This window comes from Carassius auratus, unplaced genomic scaffold (assembly GCF_003368295.1).
Source record: "Carassius auratus strain Wakin unplaced genomic scaffold, ASM336829v1 scaf_tig00216891, whole genome shotgun sequence".
NCBI lineage: Eukaryota > Metazoa > Chordata > Actinopteri > Cypriniformes > Cyprinidae > Carassius > Carassius auratus.
In genome coordinates, this window is record NW_020528788.1 from 1 (window position 1) to 26677 (window position 26677).

A 26677-nucleotide genomic window follows, 5' to 3' on the forward strand; every position below is an offset into this window, starting at 1 on the left:
GAAACGTAGGTCTCTCTAAGAAAGGAATATAAATGGTGATTTTTACTGTTTCTCAGTATGTACAGTAACAGTATGTAAGTTTTTTTTTTTTTTTTTTTTTTTATGTGGTAATTTCTGCACCACTAATGGAAATTTATTAATTAATGGATTAACTTGTTTGTTTGTTTATTTATTTGTTTGTTTATTCTTATTTTTAACAATTGTATAACTCTATTTAGGGGTATTTTTAAAACATTAAATTGACCTTTTAGCCATTCAGTGTTGCCAGGTTTTTTTTTTATTTTTTTTTATTTTTTTTTATAACTCTATAGCTCAGGTATAGACTAATATTCAATTTGAATATTTATTTATTTATGTAATGTTTTTTGAATACTGGTAATATAAGTTGACCTTCAGCTTTTATTCTCATATTTTTAGGTTTCCTTTTTTAAATTTTAGTTAAATATTTAGCAATTGTATTGTCTTTTTTGTTGTTTTGTTGTTGTTGTTATTTATAAGCTAAAACGAAAATAAATGAATAAACTCTCTTAGATGGAAGACAAAATTTTAAGATTCTAAAGAAATTCTAGCACGATCAAATAAATGAAATATATAATGGCATTTTTAGTCAGGTAATTTGATGTATTGGAAATGAATTAATTAGTCGATTGATGTGAGATGAGATGTGATGTGAGCGTTTGAATCGTGTAGCGGAGTACAGCTGCTTTCTTCTGTGCTCTCTTTAATGACGTCTCTGAAATGCTGTGGCCACTGAGGCGTCTCCGCTCATTTTTTCCCTCCATTCGAATGCAGTGTTGATGCTGCATAGCGACCAGCAATTAAACTCTCCAATTGGAACTCAGTCAAGCGTAACCCGACAAGTGAGGTGTGTTTTCATACTGCTTTTTTCAGTGACATGACATCATATTTTCATGTAAGCACCTTGTTCTGTCATGTCCTGCTTTCTCGGGCTCTAAGAATGATGATGGTGTCTGAGGATAAGCTTAAAAATGTGATCAAGTGTCATGGAGTTTGTAGTCTCTCAGAGCAGGAGTGGAGGATGAGAGTGTGTGGGAGGAGCTGCAGCGGTAAATATAGATGTACTGACAGATCCAGAGACACCAGGGGACAAATGACAGTCCATAGAAAGAGATGAGGTGGAAGTGAAAAATATAGAGAGAGGAAGAAATACACTAGGAAGAAATGCAATAAAAAAATTAAGCCCAAAAGAAAGTGGTATTGCTCAGAGGTTACCCTTTCATAGCTCAAGAAATTTAAAAGAACATTTACTCAAAATAAAAATCCTGTCATCATTTACTCACCATCATCGACCAAAACCATATGGGTTTCATCTATCTTCCATAGAACATAAAGAAGAAAACAATTTCAATTTTAGTATCAATGAGATACTATAAAAAAAAAAATTATTGAATTTGAGATAATCTAAGAGTACAGTCTAAAACATGCTTACATTTCTATATGAGATATATGTATATAATATATAAATAATATACGTTAATATTCGTAATAACATATCAAACTTATATTATTGTCTGTCTTGTCCTTGTCATTCTAATATATACAGTATATTTTTTTCTAATACATGTCTATATCACAGTTCTGTCAAACAATGAATAACATAATGTATATATATATATATATATATATATATATATATATATATATATATATATAAAATGTTAAATTAAATAAAATGTATGCATTTAGCAGACGCTTAGGGTTAGGGTTATCCAAAGCGACTTACAGTGCATTCAGGCTATCAATTTTTACCTATCGTGTTCCGGGGAAATCAAACCCCCCCAACCACACACACACACACACACGTATGCATGAATATATTTAAGAAAATATGTATGTTTACATATTAAATATATTTACACATAACTTTTATGAATATAAATATATATAAGGGTTTATATATATTATATATATATATATATATATATATATATATATATATATATATATATATATATATATATATATTGCATGTGTGTGTCTTTTTACATATACATAATAAATATACACAGTACACTATGTATGCAAAAACGTATTTTAGATGTGATTAATCGTTTGACAGCGCTAATACAGTATATACAGTAGACACAAAGAGAGAACAAGGCTTTAGGCTTTATATGAGTGATTTGATTTACACAATTAAATGCAATTTAATGATGTTACAAGAATTCTGTGAAAAATATTTGCTGTTCATAAATTGAATATTAATGAATCACACAAATATTCAAAATTATTAATCACCATATTTAAATGCAAGTACCAAAAAATTATCCTTTTACAAAAACATGTCCGCTATGTGTGCTTTTTCTAAATATTTTTCAATTTTCAGTAATGGTTTCCATGTGCTAAGTGCGTGTGGTGTAAATCTGGATCTTCTTTAGGGTCGTCAGTGTTAATGGCCCCTGCGGCACATGTGAACGAGCTCTTGATTAACAGATGCGGCGTGATGTCTTTTAAGCATCATGTTTGTTCCAGATTCTTCAGGCCATAACAACACTGTATAATCTAAGCATCTATGACAGCTCTAGTGAGCAAGTTTTAGGAACACAACCGCACAATGTGGATCTTTCATGGTTATTTATTTATACATCTTGGAGTCATATTTCAAATATATTTTCCCCCTAAAATAGTTCATTACATGACAGAGAATATACAACATCCAGCACTACAAGTTGCTCTCTCACTTGTGTACCGGTATATCTAAAAAACAAACAGACAAATAAACACATAAATGAAACAAACAAACAAACAAACTCTCTCTCTGGTCTGAACGCTTAGCATACAGCAGAACAGACGTTCAGATCTGCGATGCCCACAAATGATCAAATCAACACTCACCGACATTCTTCAGCAGAGATGGGATTGAACTTTCACCAATGGATCTCCAGGTTTGGTCAAGGGATTTGTTGTTGTATTACATTAGATGCACAGGTGAATCAATAAAAAAAAAAAAAAAAAAAATTAAATAAATAAAAAAAGTTTGAAATCTTCAAGTACATTTTCTTACCACATTCCAATTAATGCCAAAATATAAGTAAATACAAAATAAAAAATAGCAATCTACATGATAAAGTCTCATGCCTTTAACTAGTGCTTCGCTATACCAAGTTATTGTATTATATAATTTTGTAAGAATTAAATAATTTAATAAGAATTGAAAGTCCATGTCAATCAAAATGAGAATTGCAAAAAGTAAAACAAAAATATGACTAATGAAAGCACTCTTAATTGTCAAGGAAAAAAAATAATAATAAAAAAAAAGCTTATTTTCCATATCCTATCACATATCTATTTTTTCCTAAATATTTTAGAATAAAATGTCCTTGTTATGTGTTTGTGAGATTCACCAACCCGATCTCGTACAATTCATACATTTTTCACGAGGTGGCTTATTTGTACAAATTCGTACGACCACACTCGTACAAATTCGTATGATTTTTGCCAAATCGTAAGTATTTTACGAGTTGCTAAATTTGTATGAATTTGTACGAATGACCTACACCTAACCCCACCCCTAAACCTAACCATCACTGGGGTTTAGACAAATCGTATAAAATCGTACGAGTGAGGTCGTACAAATTCGTATGAATAAGCCACCTCGTAAAATAAGTATGAATTGGTCGTGAGATAGCATTGGATTCACCCAAGTACTCTCAATAGTTACAGTAAAGTATAATGCAGCAATAGTAGCCAGGAGGGCATGTGGCAGTGAAATCTATACTGAACTTTCACCGGTGCTTCAAATTGGAATCTACTGACTTCATCCAGGAGGAACAGGAAATGGCCTTTCTTATGGTACATTCTACTGACGTCTAACTCTACTCATACAGATAATGTTACAAGTGTTATGCCTGATTCTCTGATCATATTTGAGTCATACATGTAGACACGATCAGTAGAGAAGCCACTGGTAGTAGATGATCGCACAAATGAGTCTGAAAAGTGACAAAATAAAATGTGTCACAATTTGATTTCTCATTGGTAGCATGACAGTAAAGTCATAAAGCCTCATTGACCCTTGAACTTAACATGTGACCCTGGAGCACAAAACCAGTCCTAAATATACCGCTATATATTTGTTTATTTGTAGCAATAGCCAAAAATAATTATAAATTATACATTTTTCTGTATGTTAAAAGTTATCAGTTATCCAAAAAACTATTTTTTGATTGGTAATATGCATTGCTAAGAATTCATTTGGACAACTTTAAAGGTAATTTTCTTAACATTTAGATTTTTTTTTTTTTTTTTTTTGCACCCTCAGATTCCAGATTTTCAAATAGTTGTATCTCAGCCAAATATGTGACCCTGGAGCACTAAAGCAGTTTTAAGTTGCTGAGGTATATTTGTAGCAATAGTCAAAAATACATGGTATGGGTCAAAATTATAGATTTTTCTTTTATGCTAAAAATCATTATAATATTAGGTTAAGATCATGTTACATGAAGATATTTTGTAAATTTCCAACCGTAAATATATAAAAACTTAATATTAGATAGTAATATGCACTGCTAAGAACTAATTTGGACAACTTTAAAGGTAATTTTCTCAATATTTAGATTATTTTATTTATTTTATTTATTTATTTTTGCACTCTCAGATTCCAGATTTTCAAATAGTTGTAATAATATCTTGGCCAAATTATGTCCTATCCTAACAAACAATACATCAATGGAAAGCTTATTTATTCAGCTTTCATGTGGTGTATGAATCTCAATTTTCGAAAAAATGTACCCTTATGATTTGTGTTCCAGGGTCACATACTAAATACAAATGCCACATTAAATTTATTGCAACAAGTTGTCCTCAAGCCTCATAAGCCTCTCACAAGATTTTATTCGTGAGGCTTTTATAGTCTGATGATGGCTTCAGGTAGTGGCTACATTCACAAAGAAACACAATACGGATGACAGTCATGTAAATGTTAAACCATAGAATAAGACTGGCTGTTAAGTGTTCAGGAGAAAAAAACAATTAAGGAAAATAACCAAATCATAGAATGAAATCTTTCAGAATGTTTTGAATGTGTTCAAAAAAGTAGTTTTTTTTTTGTATCCTGTCATGTGAATGTAGCCAGTAAAAAAGAAAAGAAAAATGCCAACATGGAATTTCCAGCCAATTTTTACATATTCCTTGCTCTTCTGTGTTCATTTATTGTATATTCTGGCTAGTGTTACTAAACAAAGCACTTCCATCTCCATTTAACACGTCATTTACAATGCAAAGACGGTCGGCAAGTAAGATTTGACATTCTAATTAGATTACATTCACATTCATTTGCTCATCATCAGGGGTGATGGTGCACTTCCTGTGTTATTTGAGCTTAGACATTGAATTGCATGACAAAACTTCATCTTATATTGCACAGTATTTAGATCCCGCCTTTGCCTCAAACTTGTACACCAGATCCATTTAAATGAAACAATCAGACATGGTTTGAATACAAAACCAAAGAATAACACAAACAGCCACAGACATGGATGACAGCTTCTGGGTAATATTGGAAAGTCACCAAACGCACGCCGGAATATCTAAAAGAAACAAAAGAAATGTTCGGAATACGTAAACGCAGACTATCCTGCAACGTAAAATGACAACCCTCCACTTATTGTTTCGCTCTCATTTTCCTTCGTGCGTTAAATCTAATCGTCCGTGTCCTGTAGTAGGTTCTACTAAATTTAGCATGGATTATAAATGATAGCTGATTATATATGATTTAGTGAAGGCATTGTGCAAGAGTTCAGAGCGTTTACGGTAACATACACGAGGAACAGTATTACAGCCGCGGGAGTGTCTTTAACTGTAGGAGAACCTGGACTGGGGTTGAATTATTCCAGGCCCTGTCCCTGTTACCTAGGGAATTACCTGAGGAGCGAGTCTATGATAATCTCTTCAACAGTGACAGACGTACACCACATTAGGATAAATATGAACTGGTTAAATATGAGTGCGAGCGAATATTACAAGCCGGAAAATCATTTTACGCATTTTATGACTGTAAACAGACTTACCTTAAAGCTCCACTGTGGATGGAACTACGAGTATGAATAGTACTAGAGCAAAGCAATTGAAATATATACTGGATATACGATTGCACCGTAACATCTGAGCATATGCAAATATGATAGGACACTCAAACAGAGGCACAAATGGTTCCTTCTTTTCGTCAATATGCTCTTATAATTCTGTGCCTGGCCTTCCCTTGCAGTGATGATAGGTGTGATGAAACGTACTTGAACTTTCAAAAGGGACCAAACAGATGGCCCTTACACATCAGACAATCACATATTGCTACTGAACTGTAACCATGTGCTTAAATGTTATTTTAAGTAGCGTGACATATTTTAAAAAGAGTTCAAGGGAGGGTAGCCTACCTTTCACAAATTTTGAAGGAAATATCATCCATAACATATTGCATCTGAATCTCAAACCACTGGCATCTGTGACTTATGCTGCCTTCCATTCAAAATCAGATGTGGATATTCCTACTTGATGTCTCCGATTTCCAAACATGAAGGCGTTCCACTGCCTAAAGTTTGGAAGATGATGTATGAGAAAATAAAATGGCAATGCTACCGTTTGCTGTCCAGATCTTGATTGTCAACAAAGGCCCTGTCCCAAATGGAACACTTCATATGCACTTGCAGTCTTAAGGACTTAAAATGGCCGCTTGGTGCACGTTAAGTCAACGAGACTGTACGGTGTCCCATTTTGCATTTTTGCATTCAGAAGGGTGCTCACGAACACTTCCTTTGCAGCCATTATGCACCCTCGATCTGCACTTCTGCAGGGCCCACACTGGGGCAAGCTCCACAGCAGACTTCTACCCAACAGTCAAAGAGGCATTAAGTCACGAAAGTGTGGACTCGGAGGAAGACCGCAAGGGTTTAGGGTCCCATCTGGGACAGGGCCAAAGAAGTCCCTAGCAGCCATATTAAAGGATAAATGATGCACCACAGTGCTAGCATTTGCTCTGCAGGTGGATGATTATCATCTTAGAGGATCATTTATCTGCAGATGTTTGCTTAACATGTTTTATCATCATTTAATGCAGGAACTTTGACCTATTGAAGTATTTTATTTGCTTATGACTGTGTGCATCTTACTGGATGCTACCATCTCACCAGAAGTTGTGGATTTCAACAGCAACTTCAAGTGGCATTCTATTGCAGTTTTCCCTTGTAGGAAGCTAGAAAGTCCAACTTTCTGATTTAAGTGGAAAGCAGCATTATTATAGGATGAGCATTGTCTTTTAGATCAACTTGTCACATCAACACTGTTTGATTGCCATCTCAAAACTTCCAAAATAAAATACATCTGAAATGTGTCAATAGCAAACCCTTGAAGAGCTTGCAGGTACATGTGATTTCTCTGACACTATGTAAAATTACATTCTTGATCATCAAAGCCAAGAGTGGAGTTTGTCTGTCCAGAGGCATCCATCTGTTGGAGTATGTGTGCCCAAATCATATCCCTTGCAGTCAGAGGTACGGTTCTATTGCTGAATGAGAATGACTGACCCAGTGAGTCAACACTCTCCCGACAGTTTGACTGAAGCTAAACATTATCGTTCTCATAAGTTGTCCAGGTGCTTTATGGTTCTTGTATATTGAGGGTGAGGTAACTGATGCTCTTCTGGTCCAAAGTTCACGTTGTGTCGTTTTCTAAATCAAATTATACCCCATAACAAACTAAACGGCAATTCAGCAGTGGCTGCTAAAGAAAGCCAAAGGACAAGAAGTGTACAGCAAATCCAGACTGACGGAATACCACGTAAAGGAACCAAAAAAAAAAAAAAGATATAAATTTGTGCTTCTTTAGTTTCACATTGTCGTAGTCCTAGAAGTTACAGTTGGAGTCTATTTGTCCTTTCTGCAGCTTGTTACTTTCCAATATATCATGTACACGTGCATGTACAGGTCCATTCAGGTCATCAGTAGCTTCATGACCACCTGTTTCACTCATCCGTTCTGGCTCACGCTATTCCTTGCAATCATAGTGTCTTAAGGAAATCACATCTCCTTGCACTTGAGACTTGAACAGTAGTTAATTTGGGGAAAAGATGTTCGTGTTGCTCTTTCAGCCATCTGTTCATCCTCTAAGCCCTCCATCATCTTTGGTAATTATTGACACTTTGATGTGTCAGATCCATACACAGGGGTGACTGAGATGAAGATGTCAAGACATATGGAGAGAAATGGAAAAAAAACAATGGAGCAAACATAAGCTCAACAAGAGACCACAAAGATGATGAGAAACCAAAGAAAAAGAAGACTTGAGGTGTGAAGCTAGGACAAAGGGAATGAGAAAGAGGAGGAAATGAAGGAGGCATTAGCCGGAAGGGTGGTCACGTGTTGGGGCAGTTCTTATTGCTGCCGCGGGGGGTGTCCTACGCTGGCGGTGTGTGTGCTGAGGGGTATCTGTATCATCTGAGGAGGAATGTCAGACAGATGGTGCAAAGCAGCTGGGCGATCATAGGAAGAAGGTGAAGACTCTGGTGTGTCCCAGACAGAACTGCTGTAAACATAAAGACAAACACTCTATTACACTCTTTACACAACCACTTCTTTATTGTTGTCCGTTTGCCAGTTTATATTGACAGAATAGTGAAAAAGGAACATGAAAGTACTGTGGGAGTGAGTGGGATTCAAACCTGCATCTCCTACATGAGCATCACGGCTGCTCTCTGACAGTTCTGATGGTTCATTTAATTATATACTTTGTCTCAGATGCCATGTAGTTCCTGTGGCTCAGTGGTAGAGCATTGTGTGAGCAGTGCAAAAGGTTGTGGGTTTGATTCCCAGTGAACACATGTTAGGTAAAAAAATGATAGTCTGAATGCACTGTAAGTCGCTTTGGATAAAATAGTCTGCTCAATGAATAAATAGTTGTGCTAAATAATATGTATGTTTATATCCAAAACCGCTTGGTTTTGAGCTATAGGAATGCTTTGAATATAAATTGTATAGTAGTTGTGGCCTAATGGTTAGAACGTCTGACTTGTAACCTGAAGGTTGTGGGTTCGAATCTTAGGTCCGGCAGCTGTTTGGATATTAGCATGCTTCAGAATATTTTATTTTGTGTTCAACAGAAGAAAACATACTCATAAAGGTTTGGAACAATTTAAAGGTGAAAATAATGGTGAAAAAGTGAACTATCCCTTTAAGGGTACATACAGTCTGAGTACTCTATGGCACTATCCTTTTCAAGGATACTGCTCCAGATGTTGTAGCTGTAAAGGTAAAACTTTTGCACATGATTTCTGAGAGTGAATGTGACCTATGACTTGCATTCTATACAAACTGAGAGCTGTACATACGGAGAAGTGACTGGTTCAAGGCCTAAAGCATTGCAAATCTAATTCAAAGCATCCAAAATGGGGCAATTTACCTCAATATGTACTTCATAAAATGCTTTTGTAAAGAAAATCATCTCTTAACCTTAACCACACAATAGCTGCAGGGTCGGACCCCTTTCAGAAGAGAACTTGGGATGCTGTCGTAAATGGTTTTGTGCTCCTGTTGAGTTTTTGGCACAAAGGAGCACAGGACACTGAAAAAATAGATCAGACGAATGGGGTTACAGTGGCTGGCATCATCGTATGACTGAACTGGAGGCTGTAAGCGGTAATATCTATGAGCTACGGAAGACGGATGACCTGCTAGAGGACAATTACAAGTCATTATGCCTCCGAGGTAAAGTTGAGTAATATCTTTCGGCACAGGAAATGGCCTCAGATTATGATGAGGGCTGAACCAAACATGCTTGCAGTGTTATTTGAGAAGCAGACTCCAATCATAACACACACACGTGCGCATTTAATTATGCATACAAGCTGCCAACAAAATGGGTTTAATAAATAAAGAGCAGGTATTGTATTTAAAAAAAATCTATATTAATTTATATTAAGGATTTCTCTGGCTAGCAGGAAATCAATATATTCATAATAAAGCTTTTTATTCTTCCTTTTCAATACAGAACAAGATCGTGTGAGCCCTGACATCTCTCTCAAGGACTTTTGAAGGAGGTGAGTAATTTTGAGAGTGGGTGTACAGATGTGTGGACAGGCTGCGTAAAAGAAAAGAAAAAAAAAAGAAAAAAAAAAAGAGTTTCAAATTAGTTAATAAAGCGTCCAAAAACTAATCTATCAACAGTCAGTGGGTGGCATAAGTTTTAATGTGTGTGTGTGTTGTGGGGTCTTTAGATTTCTAATTCAGATTCAACAGGTCACCTTCGTTTCAAATCACACATACTACTTCTCTCTCATTCTACCCACTCCGCCTTTCCACCCTACAGCCAAATCCCAGTCATGGTGTGATTTATGGGGACGCAGTAACACATGGGACGTCAGAGCCAATCATCATTCATCTCTAAAGAAAGAACAGCTCATGGTTGAGCTCCCATGGGCAGCACCCCCAGCAGAACAGGCCAGAGGAGACCAGGGTCATTCTGGCTATGCTGTACATTTTCATGTCCCAATCATGTCTAAAGATGAAAATCATATTCTCTAGAAAAACAGGCAATTTATTAAGAAATATTCCAATATTTCTTAATTTGTTCCTTCACTAATTAATATTTACACAACATGTTCACTTGAGATGATTGGTTTTCTGTTTGGAGTCCGAAGTGTGAAATATCACTTTTCATCCAGTTAGTAAAATCCCTTAACTAACATAAATCGGTTCCTTAAATGACATAATCGTACAGGAAGGGACATCATTTTGGAGCGAAAACCAGCATTAGTCACTAAGTATAGAGCGCTGCAAGGCCAGTCTTGAAGTTAGCAAAAAGACAATAGGATTTTCCACTGGATTAGAGTATTGCTCTATGTATGAATATGAATATGTTTTATTCATTATAATAATCTTAAAAAAAGTTACACAATTTGCATGAATTTTGAAGTCAATAACCAAGAATAAAAAGATAAATGTAGACTATAAACAAACTACACCATGGTCACTGTAACCAACACTAAGCTTTCACCAGCTCTTTCAGTCTTTATTTTAAAAAGCATTTCACTAAATATCAAAAAGTCTGTAAAAGCAGAATAGTTAGTAGGGATGTAATCAAACGTGATTAATCCGATTCTCATGCGCATTTAGTCAGTAAAGCGGGTTCTGTGATTAGCAGTAAATCTCCATCACCTGCTTTCAGGTGGAGCAGCATTTACTAGACAGAGCCGTAGTTCACTGACAATCTATGAAAATTGCATTTGTAATCGCAGACATTATAATTGTAGGTTTATGAAATCGACAAAATCTTTCACGATAATGACACCTGTCTGCATATCTTCTCAGTGAACTATGGCTCTGTGTAATAAATGCTGCTCCCTTGGAGAGCACGTGAAAATATAACATTTAATAATGTTTTAACTCTAGATTCACTTTATGATGTCAGTCAAGTGTTTAAAATAAGTCCTTCTGTGAGGTGATGTGACTTCTTTAACAGAATAATTAAGGCACACAATATTTAATTGTTTTCTAAGCAGTGATACCGATCGATCATCAAACTGATTCAAATAATGTTTAAAAATCAAAAGATTTGACAACGTCAACACTTTCTGCATCATGACATAATTATAATACATGATCATAATGCATTAATTATGCATGGCACGTGCAGTTAAAATAGTTTTGCTATTTATGTGCTCCTAAAGTATAATTTCTAAAAGAATTTGTGAAAAAAGAAAATTATCAGGGGCACAAGGCAGGAAGCGACGCAAAGAAGAGGAGCAGAAAAAATATCAATATAGAGGTAAAAATCACAACGACTGTGTATTAGACCGTGATGTTTATATAGTATTTTGAAATAGCCTTTTTTAAACATCATAACTGGCAACACTGACACTGTGGAATGTTTTTGCTTGAGTTAACTGCGTATTTAATTTTACTTTATTTTCTACAAAATAAATGTAAGCATCTGTAATGTTGTTTTAATATCAGTTACATTAGTTCCTGCTTTTAATTCGCCAAAAAGTGTCTATATGTCTTTTGAAAAAGACCATGACTAGGACTATAAACTAGCATTCATAAAATTAAATAAGTTTAAGTGTGTTATTTATCCACTGTATGTATGCGCAAACTTTAAATGAAAGGGATGGTTATGCTAATTAGACGAACTAACTAGCTAGCTGGCTAACATGTACAAATAATAAAAAAAAAAACTTTTATTTTGTTGCCTTTGTTGGCTGTTAGACTATTTTAGGCATTTCATATGGCTCATATTTCTCTTTATTGTAATAAGTACTTTTCACTGTGCATAGGTATGGGAGTAGCTCATCTCTGCTCTCTTCAATAGACTATTTGAACAGATTCACTCATAAAATACTTACAAGGCACTTAAACTTCTCCATTTATTACTAGCACAATTTATTTACTACTCATTTATGTTAATACTTATCAGTTTTTTATGTAATGTGTTGTGTTGTATGTATTGTTGTGTTGTAATAGCTTGTGTTGACCACAGACCGTATATCAGGCATTTAACTAAAAACCCATTTTAAAAAAATAACATTGACTTTAATACAATTGAACCAGACATACTAAAATGTGAACTCCTTTCCATGTTTTGGAAAACGCAAATACGTCATCCCTGCAGCTTTCTATTAGAAATTTGATAAATTCTCTGATGTGTTGTGGATTTAGCTGGTTCATCTCATTTACAATCTGAGAAATTGTTAAGATTGACTATTTAAAAATCAAGCTGATCTTTTTCTCACTTCATTCCCATCTTTTTAGGCATCCTTCCTATCAATCGTATAAATACTCAATCTGCCAAAAGTTTTTGAGCTTAACCAGAACAGACTTCTGAAAGTATGTTATACCCACAGAGTTCCAACTGTACTGCATAACAGGAAAGACCCTGAAAAACATCAAAGAATCAAAGAGGAGAGGAGTTTCATTGATGAATGCACATATCCTCTATAGCATAGCCTCATGGGTCAGAGACAGAGCCTGCAAGCTAACAGCACACACATGCACAAACTCACATACACACAACTTTCCCCGAACAAACAACAGCTATCAGCAATCCATGCGGCTGGGAGCTGGAATATTCTCTCTGTGAGGGAGCTTTCACAATGATTGATCTTAATCATTAATTTGGCTCTTTTGTTCTGCCCTGCGGTGCGCCGCACGCAGCTCACGTTACACTTTCCTGTGTGTAAGCACAGCTCAGCACCTGTGGGCGGCATGAACAGGTTTTACTGTGTGGGCCGTGTGTGTGTGATATAACACCAGTGTTTATACCGACCCAGGTACAGAGGAGAGAGCAGAGCTGTACTACTTCAGAGACTCATGTATAAGCTTACATTAAAACTTGAAGCAATAATGGATTGTTTATTTTTTATTTTTATTTTTTTGGCTTCCTGAGGTGTTTAACCATTTAAAAAAAACATTACAAATATCAGGTTGGAGCAGTAGGAGCTAGGTGGATTGGTATATGAAAATGTCCGTACGTGTTACTGTCAGAAGAAACTAATGCCTAGCGGGCAGCACACATGCTTTGGCACATCGCACAGTGGTGCCTGTATGCGGGGGAATCTGTTTCGGGTCATTTTCCAGTTTGGGAGATAATTATTTGTTTTGTTAGACGGCAAGAGATAGAAAAAAAAAATGCAGCCTCCTTTAAAACAAAACAATGGTGTTAAAAGTGGGCTGAACCGTTTTATAGACCATAGTGCTAATGCTTGCTTACATGCCTTTCAGCAAATGAGCTGATGTGTTGGTACATTAATATTCATGATGACAAGGTTAACAATGTGTTTTCTCAACTTTTCAGATAGTTTTTGCACCCCTGAATGTCTAGACCCCATTTGACCCCAATTTAAAATACCATTACAATAATGTTAATAAATAGGGACTACACAATTATGTAATATAAACGTCAGGAATTACAGCTGGTGTATCATTTAATTAAAATAACTTTTTTTTTTTTTTTTGCTTTTTTTTGCTTAATTAAAATAACTTTTTTTTTTTTTTTGCTAAATCCTTACATCCCTAGCTGTTTATTTAAAAATGTCACTGCATGATAGTGGACTTAAAGAATTAAGATGTAGCTTTGAAATCTGAGACCATCTGGCAAATTAAGCAGTAAGACAAAAAAAGAAACCTAATTAGACAGAACTCCTCAGAATGTATATGATAATAATTAAAGACCATTTGGTGAACTCTTTAGTGAACTTCAAATTTTTCTCAACCAAACAGAATCTCACGCACACAAAACATGTAGACACATATATATATATATATATATATATATATATATATATATATATATATATATATATATATATAATTTTTATTTACCACTCTAACAAATGAATAAGATTTTTTGCATTATATAAACTACTGTAGATTTTTGTTGAAGTGTGCTTACAGTAATTGTCATAGCAATGTCACTGTCACACACACACAAAAATCCCTAACACTGTAGTCCTAAAAGAACCCAGGTAATATAGCTTTCTCTTGATTTTGATATTATATATGGCCAGGACATGTTCTTGACAGGTTTCACAGAGTAAGAATAAGGGTTCTGCCATTTTTAATATTCAGAGCAAAAAGGTCAAGACTTCAATTTATCAAAAATCACTATGCCCTGAAATTGTGATGATGATGTAAGTCTTTGATTTAAGGAATGATTCTATAAAAGACTGTGTGACACGAAGCACTGTGAGGTCATTTTTAAGGACAGTCACTGGTATACTCTTCATAGTTGTAATAGTATACATCATTTTTGATGAATTGGTCTTGCGCTCATCTGAATAATTCTTTGATAATTGTGTATCTTATCGTTTCTGAGAATGATTTTTGTCAAGAGTAACTGTGAACACTGTATTTCTGCTCTTGGGAAGGAAGGCCATATGAACCATATTGTCTTTTACAATCTTCACAGTCTTTTATTTCAATTATTATCTATTACCTAGTCATATTCATATATTATTATTTGCTCATATACTCTTGATTTATGTGACTCTTTGCATATATATTGATGTTTTACATATATATTTGGTTTTGTCTTGCTACAGGTCTCTGTAGATGTAACAAGCACAATGCACATTTTTGCTTTAACTGTCTCCACAAAATCTTTCATATGGACAAATTTTTTTTATTATTATTTCTATCTTTATTTAATACCGACAAACAGACAGTCAACAAATGCTGAATTAATATTTCACATTACTCATGTTTCTTAAATAAATATAAATGCAAAATTGAGTGACTTCTTTAAAAAACATACATTTTTAATTAGTAGTGTACTGCATGTGCATATAGAGTCAACTATTTATAGTATGATTAATTTAATTAATTATATTAGGCATTTGTAAAGCATCAATTAAACAGTTTATTGTCCTGCATTACAGTAATGAGAATTTATCAATTCATTTGGTGTTCTGGACAGCTGCCCTGTCTCTCTCAGAGTGTCTGGCACTGGGCCTTTTCCTGTCTGTGTGGGTGCATTCACACCCATCATGTGCCAAGATCATCATTCAGGAGGAGACCCGAGGCCTGCCGCACCATCAGAGGGCTGCACGAGGTGAGAAGAAGCAGCCCACTACAGAAACATCTTACCTACTGACAGTTCATCTCTAAAACCTTCCTGTTGTGATCATTCAAACTCTGTCATCATTTACTCATCCTCATGACCTTACAATGTCCTTACAGACCATTTGATATTCTGTCTGTCTTATTAAAAGCTCAAAGAAGAACAAAAAACACCACAAATCATAATTGAAAGAGTTGACTTGTACTTCCTAGTATTCTGAAGTGATGTGATAGATTTGTGTGAGAAAATGTTACAATTTATTTTATCATTATTTTCACCTTTTAGGTTTAATTTTAAGGTCGTGGTTTACATGTCTTTTTGCTGTGAAATCTTTATAAAGTAAATGTAATAACTTTTATATATTTTAGTAATGTTTCAAGACGAACATTTGCTGGACTGAAGGAACTTAGCTTTACTTGATTATCCATACATGTTAATAACTGAGCATCAAATATAAAAACGTATGAAAAATATCATAATATTGAGAAATGATTATTTGTTCATCTCCAAATTATTGTATTGCATTGCATAATTTTTCCTCCACAATAAAAATGAAAAAGCTTTGCTCATCAAACTAAATATTTTAAATATAATTTTACTAAGACATATTATTGTGAGAAACAGAGTGATAACGTATGTAGGCAGTCTGCTATACTGTTATAATCATCTCATAGTTTTGCATTACAAACTATAATAATTGCATCTTACTTTTAGCCAATAAATATCAGCAATTTTAGCTTAGTGTGGGCTTCTGAATCATCTCTAAGTTTTCAAATTTTGACTAAAGGTTCAATAAACTGCTACACTGAGAAAAAGAGAAGAAAAAAAGATCCTGACTATTATTTCATGTTAAGCTTTACAAGGTTAACTGCTGCTGAGGCATGAATGCATCGTCCAAAGCAGTTTTGTGAAAAGAACCAACTCAAAGGAACAGTTTGTTCACAAACCTGACGTCGCTTTTCTCATGGACGTTTACTAAGAAGAGCTAGAGTGCATGTCAAGATTTGTATGACTTCAATCTTTGCATTGTATCGATTACTTATATGATTCATTTATGGTACTTTTTCATCTTTTGAAAGTCCAAACAGTACTTCCAAATGTTCTCCACTTGTGTTCAACAAAAGAAAGTAAGTCTTTGGAACAACAGAAGGATAATTAAATAAGACTGATTTAAGGTCAGTTCTCAGTGCTGATTCATCACTTACAGACTTTTGTCTTTTCCAAAAAAAATTTAAATAAACGCTGCACGCTAATTGGAAATGTGGCTTTTAGTCACTCAGTCATCTACATGAAGGAATATAATGAAGTTCATTACTGAAGCATCAAGACTGAGGAGTGTTTTGTGCTGTAGAAGTGTCACTGATGGTACAGACCTGTTTTGTCCACGCTATCCTTTTGTTTGCATTTCCCCTTGGAAACAGAAACGTCATCGATAGCGATGTCTCCCTCAAAGCCGTTTCCACGGATACCTTCGAACACCACCTGACAAAGAAAAACACGAGTTAGATAGCCGTACCACCCATGACATGTTTGCTCTAAAGACACTCTAGCTCATTTAAATGCACACATTTCTTCCATTCCCAACAAACACACACACATAAAGAGAAATTAACTGAAACATTTATATTTTTGTTTGGGACATCACAATCAGCAACGAACAAAATTTAAACAAACTGAACTCCAACATCCACGCCAATAACAGTGAGAAAACTCCCGAAGAACTGACTGACTTTATAATTTATGAGTGTGAATTTAAATTGATTGGCCACGTCCCAAAATAAAGTTGAATAACTCAATGCCGGGAATAGGAATTATTCTTTGTAATTACAAAAAACAGAACAGAAGTTTTCATAAACAAGCTTTCTGACAAAAATAAACAATCATTTATGTTCTGAGTAATTATGCATGTTTATAACTTTATACATAGTAACTGATTTGACAATTATCCAAAATACTGTCAAAGCTATTAACCATCAAACCAGGTTTACATTTGAAAATACAGCACCACAAAATGTATATATATAAAACAGTAGAACAAAAACAATTTCAAACATTTAATCATATGATCTAACATTTATGATTTTTAATTTAAAAGCAGGAACTGAACTTGATTTTGAACACCAGTCTCAATATGATTCTGAATTCTGAATGACACAAGATTATCTTGCTTGATCTGTCCGCTGCTTTTGACATGGTTAATCACCAGATCCTGCTGTCAACCCTACTGAACCATACTCCAGTGGTTTGAGTCTTACCAATCAGATAGGTCCTTCAAAGTATCTTGGAGAGGTGAGGTGTCTAAGTCTCAACATCTAACTACTGGGGTGCCTCAGGGATCAGCTCTTGGACCACTTCTCTTCTCTGTCTACATGGCATCATTAAGTTCTGTCATTCAGAAACATGGCTTTCATACCACTGCTGATGACACTCAACTATTCCTCTCATTCCATCCTGATGATCCGATGGTATCTGCTCGCATCTCAACTTGTCTAACAGACATTTCATGCTGGATAAAGGACCAGCATCCCTCAACTCAACCTTGCCAAGAAAGAACTGCTTGTGGTTCTAGTAAACCCATCGTTTCATAGCAATTTCACCAACAAGTTACGCACATCAACCCAAAACTCCTTCAATGCAATGCTCTCTTGGCAGGTCTTCCAGCCCATTCTATTAAACCTTTACAATTGATCCAGAACGCGGCAGCAGGATTAATTTTTAATGAGCCGAAAAGAATACACATCACACCTCTGTTTTTCAATTTGCACTGGCTACCAATAGCTGCTCACATAAAATTCAAGACATTGATGTTTGCCTACAAAACTACCACTGGCTCTGCACACATTTACCTAAATTCATTACTTCAGACTTTGCAAGTGAACGCCGCTTAATCGTGCCATCCCAAAGAAGCACAAAGTCACCTTTATGGACTTTCAAATTAAATGTTCCCTCCTGGTGGAATGACCTCCCCAACTCAATCCGAGCAGCTGAGTCCTTAGCCATTTTGTAACACAAGATGCAACTCCTGCAAATGTGTTCACATTGTCCCTCAGCCTCTTCGTTACACATCTTCAAGAATCGGCTTATAACACATTTCTTCCATCTTCATTTAACCCTCTAACTTTGTCACTCACTATTCTAATTCTATTCTTAATAAATAAATAAATAATCGAACTACCTTTGTAATCTTTTTGTATTCTATCTATTTTCTTTTCATTTATTATACAATTATAAAAAGACCTCTAACACTAGCTTGCTCTATTCGTTTTCTATTCTATCTATTTTCTTTTTATTTATTATACAATTATAAAAAGACCTCTAACACTAGTTTGCTCTATTCGTTTTCTATTCTATCTATTTTCTTTTTATTTATTATATTATTTAAAAGCCCTTGCTATGTGTACTGCGTTTAAGCTCATTAATCATTACAATTAAGTCACTTGTAATGTAGTAACAACTAAAGTTTTTTTTCTTGTTTTTTTTTTTCACTACAGTGCACTTTAAAAACATAACAGTACAATATCAAACATTTGTACAGTAAGTTTTAAAAAAAATTACATATTGGCCTATAAAGTCTTAATAACAAGGTTCCTCCCACATTCTCTGCTGGTATTTATTTTCTCCCCATGTAAGCTGCATTTGACTGACAGCTTAATTACAGCAGCTCTGAAGCTCACTGCAGAGACCTAATCAGATCCATGTCAGAGTTACGTTCAGTCTAACTGGAGTTTACAGAATTACTCCTTTCCCAGACAAACACACACACACACACCACTAAACCCCACCTGGCGGACTAACGCACAAGTAATTGAAATGTATAAATGAGCAAAAGTGAGCAGAGCAATTCAATACATTTAATCCCCCCACAGCCCCTTAAAACAGATCTAAAGCAATTCACACTTTCTCAAACTTTACAGAATTGCTTTTTTTTTTTTTTTTAAGTTAGAAGAACTTTTCCATACTGTAACATGGACAAAATTTGTAGATCTTTTAAGGGCACAGGGCAGGCCTTTCATGTTTTTTAGCGGGGGCTAATCCTGGGTGTTGGGGGTGCTATTCATATTTTTCAAGTGAACGCTTGAAATATATTATTTAGGTAGTACTTTACAATAATAAACACATGAATACACTTGAATACATTAACTAACATTAACTAATCAAACCTTATTGTAAAGTGTTACAATTATTTGTTAATAAAGTATACAGTATATATGTTCACAAAAACACTGTTAAATAAAGTACATGATTTGGCATAGCAGCCAAAACAAATAATAACTGTTCCCTTACCTAAATCCTGCGTTTGGACCAGATCGGTTGCAGACTCACATCTGTGCTTTGGAAATTATTATCTTTTTCTATATAGTGTAGTAGTTAGCTTTGTCTGTGTCGTGTGTGGCCGCTTGTCAAGCATGAAAAACACAATTCTTAATATATCATCTTATACAGCATGCAAAGAGTGCTCCCTTTAAATTTATTAAAAACTGTCACTCGTTCATTACGATCTAACAAAGAAAAAGAAAAATGAACAATGAACATGAATACACAATGAAACTATGTAAAATGTCTTCGTTAGAAAAAAGTTACAAGCATGATAATACTCAGCACTGTACAAAATAAATGGTGACTGGAGCGGTGAGTGGGTGGATTCCAACCTAGACACCTCTGATTGGCCACTGCATTTTAGAAATCAGTAAACATGTCTGTGATTGGCTACATTGCTCACCTCTGCGAAAATGCATGGTAAAATAATTTGGCGCTTTCCAAAGAAGAAGATATAACCAGATTGTTTGCCAACTCTATTTCGATATGCTATTATTACGAAGAAAGTACTGCAAATACATTTTCTAGCATGGTTCACAAACTTGACCAGGTGAAGATAGCATGCACACATTCTTGACCTGTGTGCTTTAATGAACACAACACACAGACTCCCATGGTGCCCAAGTGAACGAGTGACTCTGAATAAATAACAGAGGCTGCGCGCGATCAAGGGCTGAGGGCAGATGGGTAATTTGATTTGTCTTGTGTGTGTAAAACAGTTTCTCTGTCTGTGCTAATTGGCTGCGGGGCCACAGTGGACGCTGGGTGACACGACATCATTAGGGCAATGTCAAGCAGCGCTCCATAAGCATATTTGCTCACCTGAATATATATCCATGCATTACAAGCCCAGACTCTCAAACACACACAGAATGCATTTAACTCGCGGTACACTTCCAGAATTACAAGGTCACTGTATGCATAAAAAACACGCTCAAAGGGCAAACGCAAACATGCAAAACATGCACAAAGAGATCTTGCCATAGTCTGTTGTAGCAGTAATTGGTAGGTGAGGCGATGTGTTTTCTCTCTGTTCATTAATGCAAATGGCTTCCTCTAACGGGCAGAGCACAGTTGACTTTAGTGGGTTGAGCTCATTAAGAATATGACAGACCATTCACCTCTCACACATGAGCTCAGATGCCAGCGGAGACAGAAAGAAACAATTATGTGCGGCGTCTGAGAGGCGTAGGCAAGCAGACGCCTCTTCACCACCATGTTCATTAGATTGGGTGAGATAGAAAGCAGCGTGCAGGAGCGGGGGAGAGATAGAGCTGAAGCAGAACTTAAAGAAACAGTTCAACCAAAAACCCTAGCTTTTGTGGAACGCAAAATGTGAAGTTACACAGAATATCGCTGCAGCTCTTGTCCATACAAAGACAAAAACATCACTGAGCTGAACTTATATTTTGGTTCCTGTACCATTCAAAAGTACAGTAATTGTGTGTATCTATCTATATATATATATATATATATATATATATATATATATATATATATATATATATATATATATATATATATATATACAGTATTGTTCAAAATAATAGCAGTACAATGTGACTAACCAGAATAATCAAGGTTTTTAGTATATTTTTTTATTGCTACGTGGCAAACAAGTTACCAGTAGGTTCAGTAGATTGTCAGAAAACAAACAAGACCCAGCATTCATGATATGCACGCTCTTAAAGCTGTGCAATTGGGCAATTAGTTGAATTAGTTGAAAGGGGTGTGTTCAAAAAAATAGCAGTGTCTACCTTTGACTGTACAAACTCAAAACTATTTTGTACAAACATTTTTTTTTTTTTTTTTGGGATTTAGCAATCCTGTGAATCACTAAACTAATATTTAGTTGTATGACCACAGTTTTTTAAAACTGCTTGACATCTGTGTGGCATGGAGTCAACCAACTTGTGGCACCTCTCAGCTGTTATTCCACTCCATGATTCTTTAACAACATTCCACAATTCATTCACATTTCTTGGTTTTGCTTCAGAAACAGCATTTTTGATATCACCCCACAAGTTCTCAATTGGATTAAGGTCTGGAGATTGGGCTGCCACTCCATAACATTAATTTTGTTGGTTTGGAACCAAGACTTTGCCCGTTTACTAGTGTGTTTTGGGTCATTGTCTTGTTGAAACAACCATTTAAAGGGCATGTCCTCTTCAGCATAGGGCAACATGACCTCTTCAAGTATTTTAACATATGCAAACTGATCCATGATCCCTGGTATGCGATAAATAGGCCCAACACCATAGTAGGAGAAACATGCCCATATCATGATGCTTGCACCTCCATGCTTCACTGTCTTCACTGTGTACTGTGGCTTGAATTCAGAGTTTGGGGGTCGTCTCACAAACTGCCTGTGGCCCTTGGACCCAAAAAGAACAATTTTACTCTCATCAGTCCACAAAATGTTCCTCCATTTCTCTTTAGGCCAGTTGATGTGTTCTTTGGCAAATTGTAACCTCTTCTGCACATGCCTTTTTTTTAACAGAGGGACTTTGCGGGGGATTCTTGAAAATAGATTAGCTTCACACAGACGTCTTCTAACTGTCACAGTACTTACAGGTAACTCCAGACTGTCTTTGATCATCCTGGAGGTGATCATTGGCTGAGCCTTTGCCATTCTGGTTATTCTTCTATCCATTTTGATTGTTGTCTTCCGTTTTCTTCCACGTCTCTCTGGTTTTGCTCTCCATTTTAAGGCATTGGAGATCATTTTAGCTGAACAGCCTATCATTTTTTGCACCTCTTTATAGGTTTTCCCCTCTCTAATCAACTTTTTAATCAAAGTACGCTGTTCTTCTGAACAATGTCTTGAACGACCCATTTTCCTCAGCTTTCAAATGCATGTTCAACAAGTGTTGGCTTCATCCTTAAATAGGGGCCACCTGATTCACACCTGTTTCTTCACAAAATTGATGACCTCAGTGATTGAATGCCACACTGCTATTTTTTTGAACACACCCCTTTCAACTAATTCAACTAATTGCCCAATTGCACAGCCTTAAGAGCGTGCATATACACATACATACATACATACATATATATACATACACATGTACATTATATATATATAATTTAGTTTATGCATATTTATCCAAAGAAACTTGCAAACAAGGAGAAAAAAAAAACCTGTCAATTAAAATTCTATCATATAAAACCCCTAGATTGATCAGAGAACTACATGATTTAAGTGTTCAATAGTTTGGAGTAATTATTATTATTATTAATTTGCTTTGGACGGCAAATCAGCATATTTGAATGATTTCTGAAATATCATGTGAAACTGAAGACTGGAGGAATGATGCTGCTCATTTTTATAGATAAGCCAGAACAGGTTAAAAAACTGTATAATTTGTTAACTGGTCTGTCTGATCAAAACGTGACCTTGATTGTCAGAAAATTAACAAAACATCAAATTCAGGGCATTTTTTGTTTGTTTGTTTCTTTATTTTTTACACAGAGTTAGTGTTAGTTCATGTTAATCTTACTTTAGCTCAATTGGTAGAGCTTTGCTTTATCAAGCGTAAGGTTGGGGGTTCAATTCCACGGGAACACATGATAGGTAAAAATTTATAGCCTGAATGCACTGTAAGTCGCTTTGGATAAAAGTGTCTGCTAAATGCATACATTTTCATTTTTTTTTTTTTTTTTTTTTTTTTGATGGACACACTTGCAAGTTTAATCCAGAAGTTTTTATGCTCCTATAAAAGCAACAGGATTTTTTTTTTTTTTTTTTTTTGCCTTTGTTAAATAATGATATTCATCAGCTAATAAAACAGAGTAATCTGGCACTGAAAGTATATATATATGTATATCTACAAAACAACAAACGGACGTCTTTAAAGGTTTAAAAGTGGTTAGTGAACTGAGAAAAGCGAATTCATCTTGTTTCATGCAGTTGTTTGCTGATGCACAGGGCAATAGTTCACTTATTTGGAAAGATAAGAATAATTTTATCAAAGTAAAGGCAAAACAAAACGGAATATAAATGGAAAGGTCAGTATTGATAGTTTGGAAATTGCAAATGAATTTAATACCTTTTTTGTTAAGTCAGCAGAAGAACTTGCAACAAATTTCAACTAAATTTGTTTATCACATGATATACTAAGAAATCAATCTCCATATAACCCTAACTTTTCTCAACAAGCTCTAAACAGCAATGTGTTAAAATCAACTGTGTAAATCCATAACTTAAAAAATGCAAATTATGTGTACCACAAGGTTCAATATTGGGCCTGTTGCTCTTTTGTTTATATATAAATGATTTACCTGAATGTTGCAAGGAGGTTTGTTGTCAAATGTATGCAGATGTCACAATTGTTTATGTAACAAGCTGAAAATTTTCATCTGGCTGTTGAAATGTTAACCAGGCAATTCAGTGTTTCCCAGTGGCTGCAGGATAACGGTTTAACTTTAAATCACAACAAAACAGTTTCAATGTGTTTTTCATTAAAGAACAAAGCACTAGATGTATTTAAATAAAAATTTACTAAAAGGAAATCAAGGAAGTGAGTGAATTTAAATATTTAGGTGTCACTGTAGACTCTAAGCTTAAGTTTGATGCCCTTTTTAAGAAAATGAAAGACTATTAAGACAAAAAACTGTTTTCATATGATAATACCATGTTTATCTAAAGCAGCTCAAATGTTTATGCATGCTATGATATTATCACATATGACCTATTGTGCGATAATCTGGGGTCAGACTTCCCAGTCAGTTGTTAAATCTATAATGGCATTGTACAAACAAACTTTAAAAGTAATGGATCAGAAACCAATGAAATGGCATCATTGTCAAATTCTTCAAAAGTATAATTTGCTAAGTTTTGATAATCTTTTATAGTTTTAATTTATAAAAACAGTATTTAAGTGTATTTAAGTGGCCTTGTCCCTAATGTGATGTGTCAGTTGACACAAAAATTCAGTAGCAATGGAGCAAAGACCAGAGGGGCAGTAAGAGGGAATTGTAGTGTTCGGAGATGCAGAACTACTGTAGGTCAATCATCCTTTCTTTAGTGGAAGATTGAAATCTATGGAACACCATACCTGTTGATTTAAAGTTGCAAGTTTTCTCTATAAAGCTCAAACTATGGCTGAAATCTTTACAGCGTTGTGAACATTGAGTAACTTTTTTTTTTTTAACTGTTTATACAGGCTGGTTGAAGGGTAAGTATATTAATTCGTCAATACGTAATACCTCATACGTCATGTTCCCGGAACTGCTTCTGCTTTACAAAAGTGAGCGCAAGCTAGATTAAAGTGATTATTACATTTTGAATATGGATATTTTTCTTACAAATACGCATCGATTCGCTTCAGAAGACCTTTGTTCAACCCCCGGAGCCATGTGAGACACTTTAAAAAAAAAAAAATTGATTAGCTTTTTATTAAACTTATCTTGGACTGATGCAGTGCGACACCCGCTGAGTGGCATCTAACAGCTTGAAAAAATCAAAGACAAATTTTAAATAACTCTGACTGGATCCGTATGAAAGAAGAAAGTCAAATACACCTAGGATGACTTCAAGGTGAGTAATTTATGGCCTAATTTTCATTTTTGGGTGAACTAACCCGTTAAGTACTTTTTTTCTGTATGCTGGTTGATTTACATTTATGTTTGAGACTTTGTATAAAGTTACATATGTGCATACTATGTTAATATGCCATTGTTGAATGTTTAGGTACAACATATACATATACTGTAGTTATCTGTATATACGATACTTGAACTTGTTTTGTTCCTTGTGATGATTTATTTATTTGCTTGTTTTGATTTTATGTCAATTGTACGCCTTATGCATTGTCCCTGTGAAATAAGCAAACAAATAAATAAAATTAAATCTTTCAATCATTTTTTTATTCAGTTAATGCAGTCTTGGTAAGCAAAATATACTAGTTTTAAAAACATTTCTAAAAATCATAATTATTCCACATTTTTGACCGGAAGTTAAATATCGGTGGCAGACAGAAAGATATTTTTTTAATCTAATAAATTACTTTGAACAGATTTAAGTTTTTTAAGAAAATACTTTTGATCTCAGACTACAGATCTGAGCACAGTTTGAGGTTTCTTTTTCTCCATTAAATCTCATCACTGTAAAAAGGGAAACAATTAAACAATATAAAACTTAGTTTTTCTCTCCAATGGGAAAATGCAAATTTTAGGTTGAAATACTCCACTGAACATGGCAGGAAGATTTCCAGAGCAGCTGCTGTAACGGAGACTCACAGTCCGGTGAATTTCATCAACCAAACACTGTGGAGAGCAGTGGTAACAGGCAGGCGAGAGGTGAGAGTGATGGGAAATTTCCAGAACACAGAGAGGAGAGGTTAATGGATAACAAACACGACAAAGAGCTGAGAGCATCAGCGGAGAAACCAGCGAGCGATAAAGAGAATAAAGAGAAAAGAGGAGATGATGAGGAAAAAGCTTAAAGGGCTGTGTGAAAATGGATCAGCACTCGCAGAGTGGACGCTTTTCTCTGCTCTTCTCTCAATCTTTTCAGAAAATCATAATTAAGCAAAGCTAATTAGCAGCCCTCCCTCGCTCCCTCAACTCTTCCTTTGTAAAGCTCCTGAGCTTTTGTCATCATCTTGTTTCCCCGCTGGCATCTTTCACACAGCAGTACAAAACACTTCTGCCTTCGGTGACCTTTTTCATTAAGATACGGGAAAAGGACTTTAGAGATGCGTACGATAAACTGCAGACTTTAGAATAGATTTTAACATTTTCTGTAGTGCTATTTGCCTGTGGAAGAGATGCCACCAAAAGTGTTGCGAGTGGATTT

The 26677-nt window shown here is 35.1% G+C and overlaps 1 pseudogene; it reads right to left on the reverse strand.

Moving 5' to 3' along the window:
* Positions 1–4729: 4729 nt before the first annotated feature.
* LOC113099225 (MAM domain-containing glycosylphosphatidylinositol anchor protein 1-like) overlaps positions 4730–26677 on the reverse strand; it is a 142710-nt pseudogene continuing 120762 nt past the window's right edge.